Raw genomic sequence first — 15,000 nt, 5'->3', positions numbered from 1 at the left:
TGGGGGTTGTCTCACATCACTTGAGGCCTACAACAAAATCAGTCACATTCCATTCGTTTCGAACCCGGGGCATAGCGAACCGATATATACGCAACAACACTTCACACACACACACACACGGATTGGGCAATTTACGGTCATTTTTGAATCAACGATGGCCCCCCCGAGCACGTTGTCCGAATATCACTCCAATAAGGACAACGAGTTCCGCTCGGCATCGTTTTGATTCGATCTCTCAACAACAACTCCCGTTCGACTTGGTCGACTTGGACCCACGATGTCTCCCCCCGAGCATGTCGAGCCAACTGCACCACTATTGTATTGGACAACATGTTCCCCTCGGGCATCGATGGGTTAATCATGCACCACTATTATAAAACCCTTTGACGTTTTCCCCCAAGCACGTTGATCCAGTATTACGACGGATACGGTCAACGAAATCTTGGACATCAAAGAGGTTTTCGATTGAATTTCCCCATGTTTCACAACGTACTCTTAGCGGTATCCTACGATACGTCTCACTCTATTTGTGTGTGTGCGCGTTTACGTGCGTGCGATTTATGCGGTTCACCCCTTTACTTTCAGCGCCCTGCGGTCCCAACAAAGGTCCCGAGCACGCCATTATGCACAGTGTGGAAGCGTGTTTCCCCCACGACACTAGACGGGCTGCTCGCCATAGTGTTCTATTGTGGCACGCTCCACCCTGAAGTTTGGTTTGTTGTATATCAAGGAATTGATAGGCACTCAAGAATGTGTGCATCGGCCGGGTTTAATCGTCCGACGCGCAATATGCGTTCAACTTATCGGTGTTCATGTGTCCTGCAGTTCACATTGTGACGCGCATTTAGCTGCGGTCTTCATCGATCCATGAGCCGAGTGATCCCCTGCCTAGGGTTTTATAGTAAGGTTCCCAATGTAACACAATCCCGGTGGTACGTCCAAAGACTAACTTTCTGACTAAGTTGTCTTTATTACCCAATAGTCCCAGGCCTTGTGACTTGTGGCTCATGTCTACGCCCATGGCCACCATTCGCTAAGATAGTTTTGAAGTCACTTTGAAGGCCCAGGAACAACTCTCTTAGCACATCGGTTAACCTGGCGCCGCAGTCAACTCATGTGCTTGGATCGGATCGAGCTATTGAGTATTGGGCCTGCATACTCGCTCATCCGTATCCTTTGCGTACCGCCCCATGGCCCTTGTATGTCTGCACCACAGTTCCTGTTCGTTCCGTGCCTATGGCCGGATACGTATTGCACATCGGTTAACCTGACGCCGCAGTCAACTCATGTGCTTGGATCGGATCGAGCTATTGAGTATTGGGCCTGCATACTCGCTCATCCGTATCCTTTGCGTACCGCCCCATGGCCCTTGTATGTCTGCACCACAGTTCCTGTTCGTTCCGTGCCTATGGCCGGATACGTATTGCACATCGGTATACCTGTCGCTACTCAGGCAACTCGTGTGCGTGGATTGGATCGAGAACATGGTGTGTGCCCCATGTTATAATTGATAGTCCATATCCACTTTATAGGTTAAAGTCATAAGTTGTGATTGCACAACCATTCTTCATAAGAGTTTAATCACTCTTCAACTAACTTTCGTTCTGGTGTCTTGGTATCAAATCGCGTAAGACACAAGATTCTACTGGCCAAATAGAATCTAGCACATTGGTTAACCTGGCGCCGCAGTCAACTCATGTGCTTGGATCGGATCGAGCTATTGAGTATTGGGCCTGCATACTCGCTCATCCGTATCCTTTGCGTACCGCCCCATGGCCCCGTCCTTAGAGTTAATGACTAGTAGGCTTAACTCTTTGTATGTCTGCACCACAGTTCCCGTTCGTTCCGTGCCGTGGCCGGATACGTATTGCACATCGGTATACCTGTCGCTACTCAGGCAACTCGTGTGCGTGGATTGGATCGAGCTCATGGGGTGTGTAGAGATTCCATGTTATAATTGCAAGTCCATATCCACTTTATAGGTTAAAGTCATAAGTTGTGATTGCACAACCATACTTCATAAGAGTTTAATAACTCTTCAACTAACTTTCGTTCTGGTGTCTTGGTATCAAATCGCTTAAGACACAAGATTCTACTGGCCAAATAGAATCTAGCACATTGGTTAACCTGGCGCCGCAGTCAACTCATGTGCTTGGATCGGATCGAGCTATTGAGTATTGGGCCTGCATACTCGCTCATCCGTATCCTTTGTGTACCGCCCCATGGCCCCGTCCTTAGAGTTAATGACTAATAGGCTTAACTCTTGTTTGTCTGCACCACAGTTCCCGTTCGTTCCGTGCCGTAGCCGGATACGTATTGCACACTAGTAGACACCGTAATCTGACGTATCTAACACACCATTATTGTAACTCGTCGTCGAAGGACCTTTCAAGTGCCTGATGGCCAGGGGAGCTCTTACACGGCACGGATACACAGTGATGCTCGCCCATCAAAGTGTACAACGATCGAGTTTGCTTAAGTGTCTGGGTACCTACACACCAGACACAATGCAATGGCCATGGATCCACACAAGGCACATCACATGCAGAAAGCTTTACCAGATTCTGACACATACCACACACATGCAACTCGTCGTCGAAGGGGCGTTCAAAGTGCCTTACGGCTAGGGGGGATCTAGCACGGCACGGAGACACAGTGATGGTCACCCATCAAAGTGTACAACGATCGAGTTTGCTTTCCGCGCAAGCGTTCTAAGTGTCTGGGTATCTAAGCACCAGACACAATGCAATGGCCACGGATCCACACAAGGCACATCACATGCAGAAAGCTTCACCAGATTCTGACACATACCACACACATGCAACTCGTCGTCGAAGGGGCGTTCAAGTGCCTTACGGCTAGGGGAGATCTAGCTCGGCACGGAGACACAGTGATGGTCACCCATCAAAGTGTACAACGAACGAGTTGGCTTTCAACAAATTCTGACACATAGCAAGCGAGCGACCGAGCTACACCGAAGGCAGCCCATGGTTGGTCACTCGCGGACGATCATCAGTAATGATCCTTCCGCAGGTTCACCTACGGAAACCTTGTTACGACTTTTACTTCCTCTAAATCATCAAGTTCGGTCAACTTCAGCCATGCCAGCTGCAGCTCACGAAGGAACCGCGGAAGGTAAGCCTCCAGAAACCTCACTAAATAATCCATCGGTAGTAGCGACGGGCGGTGTGTACAAAGGGCAGGGACGTAATCAGCACTAGCTAATGACTAGTGCTTACTAGAAATTCCAGGTTCATGGGGACCGTTGCAGTCCCCAATCCCGACTAGATGGGCATTTTAGTGATTTCCCGTTCCTCTCGGAATGGGGGCGCCTATTGGCGAGAACACGCTGCGACCCACATTGTAGCACGCGTGCAGCCCAGAACATCTAAGGGCATCACGGACCTGTTATCGCTCATTCTCAGCTTGCTAAACACAAGTTGTCCCGCTAAGCAGGGCAAACGTAGCCGACGACCGCCCGTGAAGGCGCCGCCCGGCTGTAACGTCAGGTGCGCCCGGAGGCGCACTGCTGACAGCGTTCTAGTTAGCATGTTTGAGTCACGTTCGTTATCGGAATTAACCAGACAAATCATTCCACGAACTAAGAACGGCCATGCACCACTACCCTTAAATTTGAGAAAGAGCTATCAATCTGTCTTACCTCGATAAGTTTGGACCTGGTAAATTTTCCCGTGTTGAGTCAAATTAAGCCGCAAGCTCCACTTCTTGTGGTGCCCTTCCGTCAATTCCTTTAAGTTTCAACTTTGCAACCATACTTCCCCCGGAACCCGATTTTGGTTTCCCGGAAGCGACTGAGAGCACCGAATAGGGGTAGCGTCTCCCAATTGCTAATTGGCATCGTTTACGGTTAGAACTAGGGCGGTATCTAATCGCCTTCGATCCTCTAACTTTCGTTCTTGATTAAAGAAAGCATCCATGGCAAACGCTTTCGCTTCAGTTGGTCCTACGACGGTCTACGAATTTCACCTCTCGCGCCGTAATACCAATGCCCCCAACTACTTCTGTTAATCATTACCTCTAGGTTTCTGACAAACCAACGAAATCGTATAAACCGAGGTCATATTCCATTATTCCATGCAAGATTATTCTCGGCCAACGCCAACCCCACGGGGGGGCCGGACGCTTTGTCTTAGCCTGCTTTGAGCACTCTAATTTGTTCAAGGTAAATGTGAGTATCTTGAGCACCATGAGGAGCCCGTGCCGGAGTTAACCGGTAGCACGGTACTCGTTCACAGAGTAACGCCCAAGTACACCATTGTGAGTCGCAGCCGTGAGCGCGCGCACGAACGGCCCCGGCGTGTAACCGGGCGCCCGTGGCGGTCACGTGTCTGGACGGGCAATCAACTTCGAACGTTTTAACCGCAACAACTTTAATATACGCTAGTGGAGCTGGAATTACCGCGGCTGCTGGCACCAGACTTGCCCTCCACTTGATCCTTGTTGAAGGATTTATACTCAACTCATTCCAATTATGGACCATCGTTAGAGAGGTCCATATTGTTATTTCTCGTCACTACCTCCCCGTACTGGGATTGGGTAATTTACGCGCCTGCTGCCTTCCTTGGATGTGGTAGCCATTTCTCAGGCTCCCTCTCCGGAATCGAACCCTGATTCCCCGTTACCCGTCGCAACCATGGTAGTCCTCTACACTACCATCAATAGTTGATAGGGCAGACATTTGAAAGATCTGTCGTCAGTCGACAAGCGACCATACGATCTGCGTCCTTATCCAGACTTCAACTCAAGCCGCCCGGAGGCGATTGGTTTAACTAATAAGTGCACCAGTTCAGCTACCCGCGAGGGCAACAGTCCCGGCATGTTGCATGTATTAGCTCTGGATTTTCCACAGTTATCCAAGTAACTAGTGGTAGGATGATCTTGTGAATTATAGCTGTTATACTGAGCCTTATGCGGTTTCACATTCATTTATGTTTGTACTTAGACATGCATGGCTTAACCTTTGAGACAAGCGTATATTACTGGTAGGATCAACCAGAATTCGTTCCACTACAGACACACACTCGCTTAGTGGGAAATAAATTTCCACACAACTCTCTCTCTCTAGAACCATATGGAATGGCTCTTTGGTGTTGGGTAAGGCACCAATTTGTTGGGGTGTAACGGTCACCACCAACTTTAAGTTTGTTAGGGCACAACGGAAACCACTAACTAAACTTTAGGAAACTAAATTTCCTCACACATTATCTCTCACCATATTAGCACTAGGTGCTATCCACGATTGTACAACGTTTCAACTCTTGAATCGACCGTAGGGCCGCGGAATTGCTTCCGGGCCCCTATTCTCGCTATTAATTGTTCATCTCTTTCAATACATCGAGTTCGTTCCATTGGGTAGTTCGCATGGCGAACGTTTTGATGCAGCCCCCTGGGGGACCACGGCACTTTACACCGGGTATGGTGTATGCGCAACCTACAGATAACAATAAACCCCTTATGCGTGTGTAAACCGATGTTGGGCTGCTCAACATCTTTCATGGTTACATCACTTGCACCAGAACCCACGGTGCCGATTTGGTAATATGTTGTACATTTACTCTCAAGATGTACGCTTCGGCCCCTTATTCAGGGGCTCAAGCTATTACCAGCAAGAACAATCCTCATCCAGACTTGAACTCGAAACACCCGCAGGCGAACGGTTTAACTAATAAGTGCACCAGTCTTGAATCCATGCGTCGGTGGAAACAATGCCGGCGTGTTGCATGTATTAGCTCTGAACTTAGCGAGTGATTGCCTTGCAGCTGTCATACTGAGCGTAGAGCGTGATTATCGCTCACTTGAACCATGTTGAATGGCTCTTTGGTGTAGGGTAAGGCACCAATTTGTTGGGGCGTAACGGTCACCACCAACTTAAGACTTGCTTATAGGTATTTCAACGTTTTCAACTCTTAAATCGACCGTGTTTCATTATCATCTCTTCTTCTTATTAAATGCATAGAGTTCGTTCCATTGGGTAGTTCGCGTGGCGAACGGTTTGATGCAGCCCCCCGGAGGGGACCACGGCACTTTACACCGGGCATGGTGTATGCGCAACCTACAGATCACCAATATATTTGTGATCGATAATGCACACTTCTTACACGACTGACCAGTCGACAGCGCTGCCTTCCTATTATGCGTGTGTAAACCGATGTTGGGCTGCTCAACATCTTTCACGGTTACATCACTTGCACCCGAACCCATGGTGCCGATTTGGTAATATGTTGTACATGGTCTCAAGATGTACGCTTCGACCCCTTATTCAGGGGCTCAAGCTATTACCAGCAAGATCAATCCTCATCCAGACTTGAACTCGAAACACCCGGAGGCGAACGGTTTAACTAATAAGTGCACCAGTCTTGAATCCATGCGTCGGTGGAAACAATGCCGGCATGTTGCATGTATTAGCTCTGAACATAGCGAGTGATTGCCTTGTAGCTGTCGAACTGAGCGTAGAATGTGATTATCGCTCACTTGAAAGGGTCAAGCCCTTTCGAGTCGTCCGGTTTTTACGCCAGACGACTCGGTTCACCATCTTTCGGGAAGGGACCGTCTCGGTCGCAAGCTGCTCCGGTCCCTAAACAACCTGCGACAAATGATAGGAAATGCCGACATCAACACGTGTTCAGTTTGGTTTATCGCTCATAGGTCTTTTTGACCATCGATCCCTGATTATAACTCTCAATTAAACAGTCAGGAGAGTAAGGCATGCCCATCGATATCTCATCGACAGGCGATACCGCAAGAACGGCCAACGACACATCAGGTGATCGATTATTGCTACGACTTTTGCTTAATCGTTTCCACTCCTTAGAGAAAGAAACCCCCGGGGACCGTCTCGGTCGCAAGCTGCTCCGGTCCCTAAACAACCTGCGGCATCAAATGATAGGAAAAGCCGACATCAATATGTGTTCAGTTTGGTTTATCGCTCATTGGTCTGTTTGACCATCGATCCCTGATTAAACTCTCAGTAATCCAGTCGGGAGAGTAAGGCATGCCCATCGATATCTCATCGACAGGCGATACCGCTTGAACGGCCAACGACACATCAGAGGATCGTATCTTGCTACAACTTTTGCTTAATCGTTTCTTCTCCTTGGAGAAAGAAACCCCCGGGGACCGTCTCGGCCGCAAGCTGCTCCGGTCCCTAAACAACCTGCGGCATCAAATGATAGGAAAAGCCGACATCAATACGTGTTCAGTTTGGTTTATCGCTCATTGGTCTTGTTTGACCATCGATCCCTGATTAATACTCTCAATTAGAAGGTCGGTAGAGTAAGGCATGCCCATCGATATCTCATCGACAGGCGATACCGCATGAACGGCCAACGACACATCAGAGGATCGTATCTTGCTACAACTCTTGCTTAATAGTTTCCACTCCTTGGAGAAAGAAACCCCCGGGGACCGTCTCGGCCGCAAGTTGCTCCGGTCCCTAAACAACCTGCGGCATCAAATGATAGGAAAAGCCGACATCAATACGTGTTCAGTTTGGTTTATCGCTCATAGGTCTGTTTGACCATCGATCCTAGAATTCAACTTTCGAGTAAGGCATGCCCGTCGATATCTCATCGATAGGCGATACCGGTAGAACGGCCAACGACACACATCTAGGATCGCATTTACTCTTCCTTGGATGGATAACCAATACCCTAGGACCGTTTCATCGCGAGCTGCTCCGGTCCTCAAACAACTCGCGAACCACCGATAGGATGATATTAGGAATGGCCGACTTTCATCCTTTAACTCTCAGTTCTGCTTACCAAAACATAGGTACTTGGACCTTAAAGACCACTATATGTTCCCCGATCGGGGGCAATCGGAACGTCTATCCATCATCAACATCGTTTCACTCATTCCGAACCACCAAATTGGACAGACAGTACCATATTCACCAACCGATTGCTTCAACTTCGCAAACTGTATGGTAAGTTCTACTAATTTCACATCTTACCATCGACTAATAGTGCATAAATCCACTTGGAAATCACTTTTCCTTGGTCCTCGGACCTTCTACGACAACGTCCAACAAATATCCGAAGTCGTTTCCCAACTTAGACCAAGCATTTCGTATCTTTACTTCTAATCGATTTTTTCTCTCATAATTGACGATCAAAATCTAAAAACCACATTTTGAGCCAGAAGCAGTCGTCCGATCGTCCTGGGGGTAGTCTCAATCGATTTAGAAGGGCCCAATTCATAAAGATACGTACTCAGTCAAATTCATGCTTCTGGCTCACCTACCCCCTATATAGAAAACGAAAGCGTACAGGCGTGGAAAACGTGCCATTTTTCTCCATCACGGACTTTTTTTTTCTCGTTGCACCGACTCTAGTAAAAAAGTGAAATTTTTTACTAGTTACCAACTTTTGCAAATTATCATCGGATATCACTTTTCATGGTCTATAGTAAGTTCTTATCACGTTTTAGTAGTTTTTGAAAAAAAAATTTTTTTGAACTTTTCAAAATTTTTCAAAACAAAGTTTTTGTAGGCGGTTTTGTGTATGGAGGGTTACTAGTCTCGGGGTCACTGTTTGACCGAAAAACCACTATATATCATTCGAAAGGTAATTTCAAGGGCTACAAAAAATTGTTCTACGGCACCCCCCTCCGACGTCTAGTATTCGAGTTATTGGCCAAAAACCATCACTTGAGCGATTTTTCGTTCAGGGTACCCGACTCTAGTAAAAAAGTGAAATTTTTCTCGATTGACCAAGTGTTGCAAATGACCATCGGATTTCACTTTTTATGGTCTATAGTGAGTTCTGATCACGATTTGGTACTTTTTGAAAAAATTTTTTTGACGCACTTTTCAAAATTTTGCAAAACCAAAACTTTTTAGGCGGTTTTGTGTATGGAGGGTTACTAGTCTCGGGGTCACTGTTTGACCAAAAAACCACTATATATCATTCGAAAGGTAATTTCAAGGGCTACAAAAAATTGTTCTACGGCACCCCCCTCCGACGTCTAGTATTCGAGTTATTGACCAAAAACCGCAACTATAGCGGTTTTTCGTACAGGGTACCCGACTCTAGTAAAATGATGCGATTTTTACTAGTCTAGGAACTTTTTGGTCAAAAAATCAAGTATATGTCATTCGATAGATAATTTCAAGGGCTACCAAAAATTGTTCCACGACACCCCCCTGCGACGTCTAGTATTCGAGTTATTAGCCAAAAACCGCAACTTAAGCGGTTTTTCGTCCAGGGTACCCGACTCTAGTAAAATGATGCGATTTTTACTAGTCTAGGGAACTTTTTGGCCAAAAATCAAGTATATGTCATTCGATAGATAATTTCAAGGGCTACCAAAAATTGTTCCACGACACCCCCCTGCGACGTCTAGTATTCGAGTTATTAGCCAAAAACCGCAACTATAGCGGTTTTTCGTCCAGGGTACCCGACTCTAGTAAAATGATGCGATTTTTACTAGTCTAGGGGTCACTGTTTGACCAAAAAACCACTATATATCATTCGAAAGGTAATTTCAAGGGCTACAAAAAATTGTTCTACGGCACCCCCCTCCGACGTCTAGTATTCGAGTTATTGGCCAAAAACCGCAACTATAGCGGTTTTTCGTACAGGGTACCCGACTCTAGTAAAATGATGCGATTTTTACTAGTCTAGGGAACTTTTTGGCCAAAAATCAAGTATATGTCATTCGATAGATAATTTCAAGGGCTACCAAAAATTGTTCCACGACACCCCCCTGCGACGTCTAGTATTCGAGTTATTAGCCAAAAACCGCAACTTAAGCGGTTTTTCGTCCAGGGTACCCGACTCTAGTAAAATGATGCGATTTTTACTAGTCTAGGGAACTTTTTGGCCAAAAATCAAGTATATGTCATTCGATAGATAATTTCAAGGGCTACCAAAAATTGTTCCACGACACCCCCCTGCGACGTCTAGTATTCGAGTTATTAGCCAAAAACCGCAACTTAAGCGGTTTTTCGTCCAGGGTACCCGACTCTAGTAAAATGATGCGATTTTTACTAGTCTAGGGAACTTTTTGGCCAAAAATCAAGTATATGTCATTCGATAGATAATTTCAAGGGCTACCAAAAATTGTTCCACGACACCCCCCTGCGACGTCTAGTATTCGAGTTATTAGCCAAAAACCGCAATTATAGCGGTTTTTCGTCCAGGGTACCCGACTCTAGTAAAATGATGCGATTTTTACTAGTCTAGGGAACTTTTTGGCCAAAAATCAAGTATATGTCAATCGATAGATAATTTCAAGGGCTACCAAAAATTGTTCTAAGACACCCCCCTGCGACGTCTAGTATTCGAGTTATGGGCCAAAAACCATTCATACTTGAGCATTTTGCTCATTTTGCCTGTACGGGTACCGAGGACTAGTAAAATCAGGCCAATTTTACTAGAGTAGGGGTCCTTTTTGGTCAAAAAAACAACTTTTGCTCGTTCGATAGGGAATCGATAGGGCAACAAAAAATCGTTCTACGACCCCCCCTTCCGATGTCTAGTATTCGAGTTATGGGCCAAAAACAGTTTATGGTTAATTTTTCACTCGATTTTACACCAAGTATCGCACATTACTCCGGTTCTATACATTGGATCGTCAATCTTTAAGATTTTATGGGTAGTTCCAACTGTTTGCTGCATTTCATCCATACATTACCAACCGATTCAATGTCTGTGCTAGAAGTTATTAGAGGAATAAAAAAATTTACCCTTGGCTTTGGACCGTACAAGTTTACCCATTTTTGGCCCGTATTTGCCCCATAGCTCCGCCGGTATCCAAGATATCGCCACACTTTCTTCTGGCCATGGCTAGATGGCACTTGTGGCTAGATTTCTTCCATGCACCACTAACCGCTACCATGTCTGTGGCCGGAGCTATTCACGAAAGCGCCTCGCGCACTTGGTCGGATTTTTGGTCCAACTTCACCATTTTTGGCCCATATTTGCCCCATAGCTCCGCCGGTATCCAAGATAGCGCCACACTTTCTTCTGGCCATGGGTAGATGGCACTTGTGGCTAGATTTCTTCCATGCACCACTAATCGCTACCATGTCTGTGGCCGGAGCTATTCACGAAAGCGTCTCGCGCACTTGGTCGGATTTTTGGTCCAACTTGCACCATTTTTGGCCCATATTTGCCCCATAGCTCCGCCGGTATCCAAGATATGGCCACACTTTCTTCTGGCCATGGGTAGATGGCACTTGTGGCTAGATTTCTTCCATGCACCACTAATCGCTACCATGTCTGTGGCCGGAGCTATTCACGAAAGCGCCTCGCGCACTTGGTCGGATTTTTGGTCCACCTGGCACCATTGTTGGCCCGTATTTGCCCCATAGCTCCGCCGGTATCCAAGATATGGCCACACTTTGTTCTGGCCATGGGTAGATGGCACTTGTGGCTAGATTTCTTCCATGCACCACTAATCGCTACCATGTCTCTGGCCGGAGCTATTCGACGAACAACCATCGCATTTACCTAGGTACTTTTTCGGATTTTTGGTCCAACTTGCACCATTTTTGGCCCATATTTGCCCCATAGCTCCGCCGGTATCCAAGATATGGCCACACTTTCTTCTGGCCATGGGTAGATGGCACTTGTGGCTAGATTTCTTCCATGCACCACTAATCGCTACCATGTCTGTGGCCGGAGCTATTCGACGAACAACCATCGCATTTACCTAGGTACTTTTTCGGATTTTTGGTCCAACTTGCACCATTTTTGGCCCATATTTGCCCCATAGCTCCGCCGGTATCCAAGATATGGCCACACTTTCTTCTGGCCATGGGTAGATGGCACTTGTGGCTAGATTTCTTCCATGCACCACTAATCGCTACCATGTCTGTGGCCGGAGCTATTCGACGAACAACCATCGCATTCACCTTCTCGTTGCACTTCTTCGGGAATTTGGTGCAACCAAGTTTTCACTATAACTTGGTCATTTTCCGTCCATCGGACATGCGGTTTTGGGTGTCGATACTTGACACCGCGCGCTACAATATGTTCCTCCACGACCATGTGGTCCGATGCTTCCAACAGGAGCTATTCGAGGAGTACCGATTTTTCACCATTAAAAATGCTCGTTTTTGCACCAACTTTTGCCTATAACTCAGGCTGTATCGATCGGATCTTCAATCTTGAAAAAGTTTTGGATAGGTGGCATCAAATGCTACATTTCGTTCTTCCACGTCAACTTTGTCCGATGTCTAGCAAAAAAGTTATTCGCGAACCAAGTCCAGAACCCATGCAATGGCTGCCCACATTGCATACATCACGGCGGTTAACTCTCGTTACTCTATACCGAGGACTTGGTACTTTTTCAGGCATTCGTTGCTACTTCTCGGTTCATGATATTCGTTTACGGTCTTCACTAGGGCATTTGGTGCTCCTTATCGGTTCATGATATTCGTTTACGGTCTTCACTAGGGCATTTGGTGCTCCTTATCGGTTCATGATATTCGTTTACGGTCTTCACTAGGGCATTTGGTAATGGGCTTCCCACTTTCTACTGATCGATCCATACTCACTTGCGTGCACCTAGCCTAGGAAGGTTTCCTATGGCTTCCCATCTTTCTACTGATCGATCCATACTCACTTGCGTGCACCTAGCCTAGGAAGGTTTCCTATGGCTTCCCATCTTTCTACTGATCGATCCATACTCACTTGCGTGCACCTAGCCTAGGAAGGTTTCCTATGGCTTCCCATCTTTCTACTGATCGATCCATACTCACTTGCGTGCACCTAGCCTAGGAAGGTTTCCTATGGCTTCCCATCTTTCTACTGATCGATCCATACTCACTTGCGTGCACCTAGCCTAGGAAGGTTTCCTTGGGCTTCCCATCTTTCTACTGATCGATCCATACTCACTTGCGTGCACCTAGCCTAGGAAGGTTTCCTTGGGCTTCCCATCTTTCTACTGATCGATCCATACTCACTTGCGTGCACCTAGCCTAGGAAGGTTTCCTTGGGCTTCCCATCTTTCTACTGATCGATCCATACTCACTTGCGTGCACCTAGCCTAGGAAGGTTTCCTATGGCTTCCCATCTTTCTACTGATCGATCCATACTCACTTGCGTGCACCTAGCCTAGGAAGGTTTCCTATGGCTTCCCATCTTTCTACTGATCGATCCATACTCACTTGCGTGCACCTAGCCTAGGAAGGTTTCCTATGGCTTCCCATCTTTCTACTGATCGATCCATACTCACTTGCGTGCACCTAGCCTAGGAAGGTTTCCTATGGCTTCCCATCTTTCTACTGATCGATCCATACTCACTTGCGTGCACCTAGCCTAGGAAGGTTTCCTATGGCTTCCCATCTTTCTACTGATCGATCCATACTCACTTGCGTGCACCTAGCCTAGGAAGGTTTCCTATGGCTTCCCATCTTTCTACTGATCGATCCATACTCACTTGCGTGCACCTAGCCTAGGAAGGTTTCCTTGGGCTTCCCATCTTTCTACTGATCGATCCATACTCACTTGCGTGCACCTAGCCTAGGAAGGTTTCCTTGGGCTTCCCATCTTTCTACTGATCGATCCATACTCACTTGCGTGCACCTAGCCTAGGAAGGTTTCCTATGGCTTCCCATCTTTCTACTGATCGATCCATACTCACTTGCGTGCACCTAGCCTAGGAAGGTTTCCTATGGCTTCCCATCTTTCTACTGATCGATCCATACTCACTTGCGTGCACCTAGCCTAGGAAGGTTTCCTATGGCTTCCCATCTTTCTACTGATCGATCCATACTCACTTGCGTGCACCTAGCCTAGGAAGGTTTCCTTGGGCTTCCCATCTTTCTACTGATCGATCCATACTCACTTGCGTGCACCTAGCCTAGGAAGGTTTCCTTGGGCTTCCCATCTTTCTACTGATCGATCCATACTCACTTGCGTGCACCTAGCCTAGGAAGGTTTCCTATGGCTTCCCATCTTTCTACTGATCGATCCATACTCACTTGCGTGCACCTAGCCTAGGAAGGTTTCCTATGGCTTCCCATCTTTCTACTGATCGATCCATACTCACTTGCGTGCACCTAGCCTAGGAAGGTTTCCTTGGGCTTCCCATCTTTCTACTGATCGATCCATACTCACTTGCGTGCACCTAGCCTAGGAAGGTTTCCTATGGCTTCCCATCTTTCTACTGATCGATCCATACTCACTTGCGTGCACCTAGCCTAGGAAGGTTTCCTATGGCTTCCCATCTTTCTACTGATCGATCCATACTCACTTGCGTGCACCTAGCCTAGGAAGGTTTCCTTGGGCTTCCCATCTTTCTACTGATCGATCCATACTCACTTGCGTGCACCTAGCCTAGGAAGGTTTCCTTGGGCTTCCCATCTTTCTACTGATCGATCCATACTCACTTGCGTGCACCTAGCCTAGGAAGGTTTCCTTGGGCTTCCCATCTTTCTACTGATCGATCCATACTCACTTGCGTGCACCTAGCCTAGGAAGGTTTCCTATGGCTTCCCATCTTTCTACTGATCGATCCATACTCACTTGCGTGCACCTAGCCTAGGAAGGTTTCCTATGGCTTCCCATCTTTCTACTGATCGATCCATACTCACTTGCGTGCACCTAGCCTAGGAAGGTTTCCTTGGGCTTCCCATCTTTCTACTGATCGATCCATACTCACTTGCGTGCACCTAGCCTAGGAAGGTTTCCTATGGCTTCCCATCTTTCTACTGATCGATCCATACTCACTTGCGTGCACCTAGCCTAGGAAGGTTTCCTATGGCTTCCCATCTTTCTACTGATCGATCCATACTCACTTGCGTGCACCTAGCCTAGGAAGGTTTCCTTGGGCTTCCCATCTTTCTACTGATCGATCCATACTCACTTGCGTGCACCTAGCCTAGGAAGGTTTCCTTGGGCTTCCCATCTTTCTACTGATCGATCCATACTCACTTGCGTGCACCTAGCCTAGGAAGGTTTCCTTGGGCTTCCCATCTTTCTACTGATCGATCCATACTCACTTGCGTGCACCTAGCCTAGGAAGGTTTCC

At 47.1% G+C, this 15,000-nt stretch overlaps 2 non-coding genes across 2 annotated transcripts in view; both read right to left on the bottom strand.

The window, feature by feature from the left end:
• The window catches only part of LOC125773776 (large subunit ribosomal RNA), a 4,179-nt gene extending 4,150 nt beyond the window's left edge, over positions 1-29 (bottom strand). Inside the window, exon 1 of the ribosomal RNA XR_007420366.1 lies at positions 1-29. This exon is cut by the window's left edge and continues 4,150 nt beyond it. This is a non-coding gene — a ribosomal RNA (large subunit ribosomal RNA).
• A 709-nt stretch (positions 30-738) lies between these two features.
• LOC125773773 (5.8S ribosomal RNA) lies at positions 739-896 on the bottom strand. The gene has a single exon (XR_007420363.1). It is a non-coding gene; the product is annotated as a 5.8S ribosomal RNA (ribosomal RNA).
• Positions 897-15,000: the final 14,104 nt, after the last annotated feature.

The sequence above is a fragment of the Anopheles funestus genome (assembly GCF_943734845.2).
Source record: "Anopheles funestus chromosome X unlocalized genomic scaffold, idAnoFuneDA-416_04 X_unloc_52, whole genome shotgun sequence".
Lineage (NCBI taxonomy): Eukaryota > Metazoa > Arthropoda > Insecta > Diptera > Culicidae > Anopheles > Anopheles funestus.
This window is presented reverse-complemented; position numbering and strand designations above follow the sequence as displayed.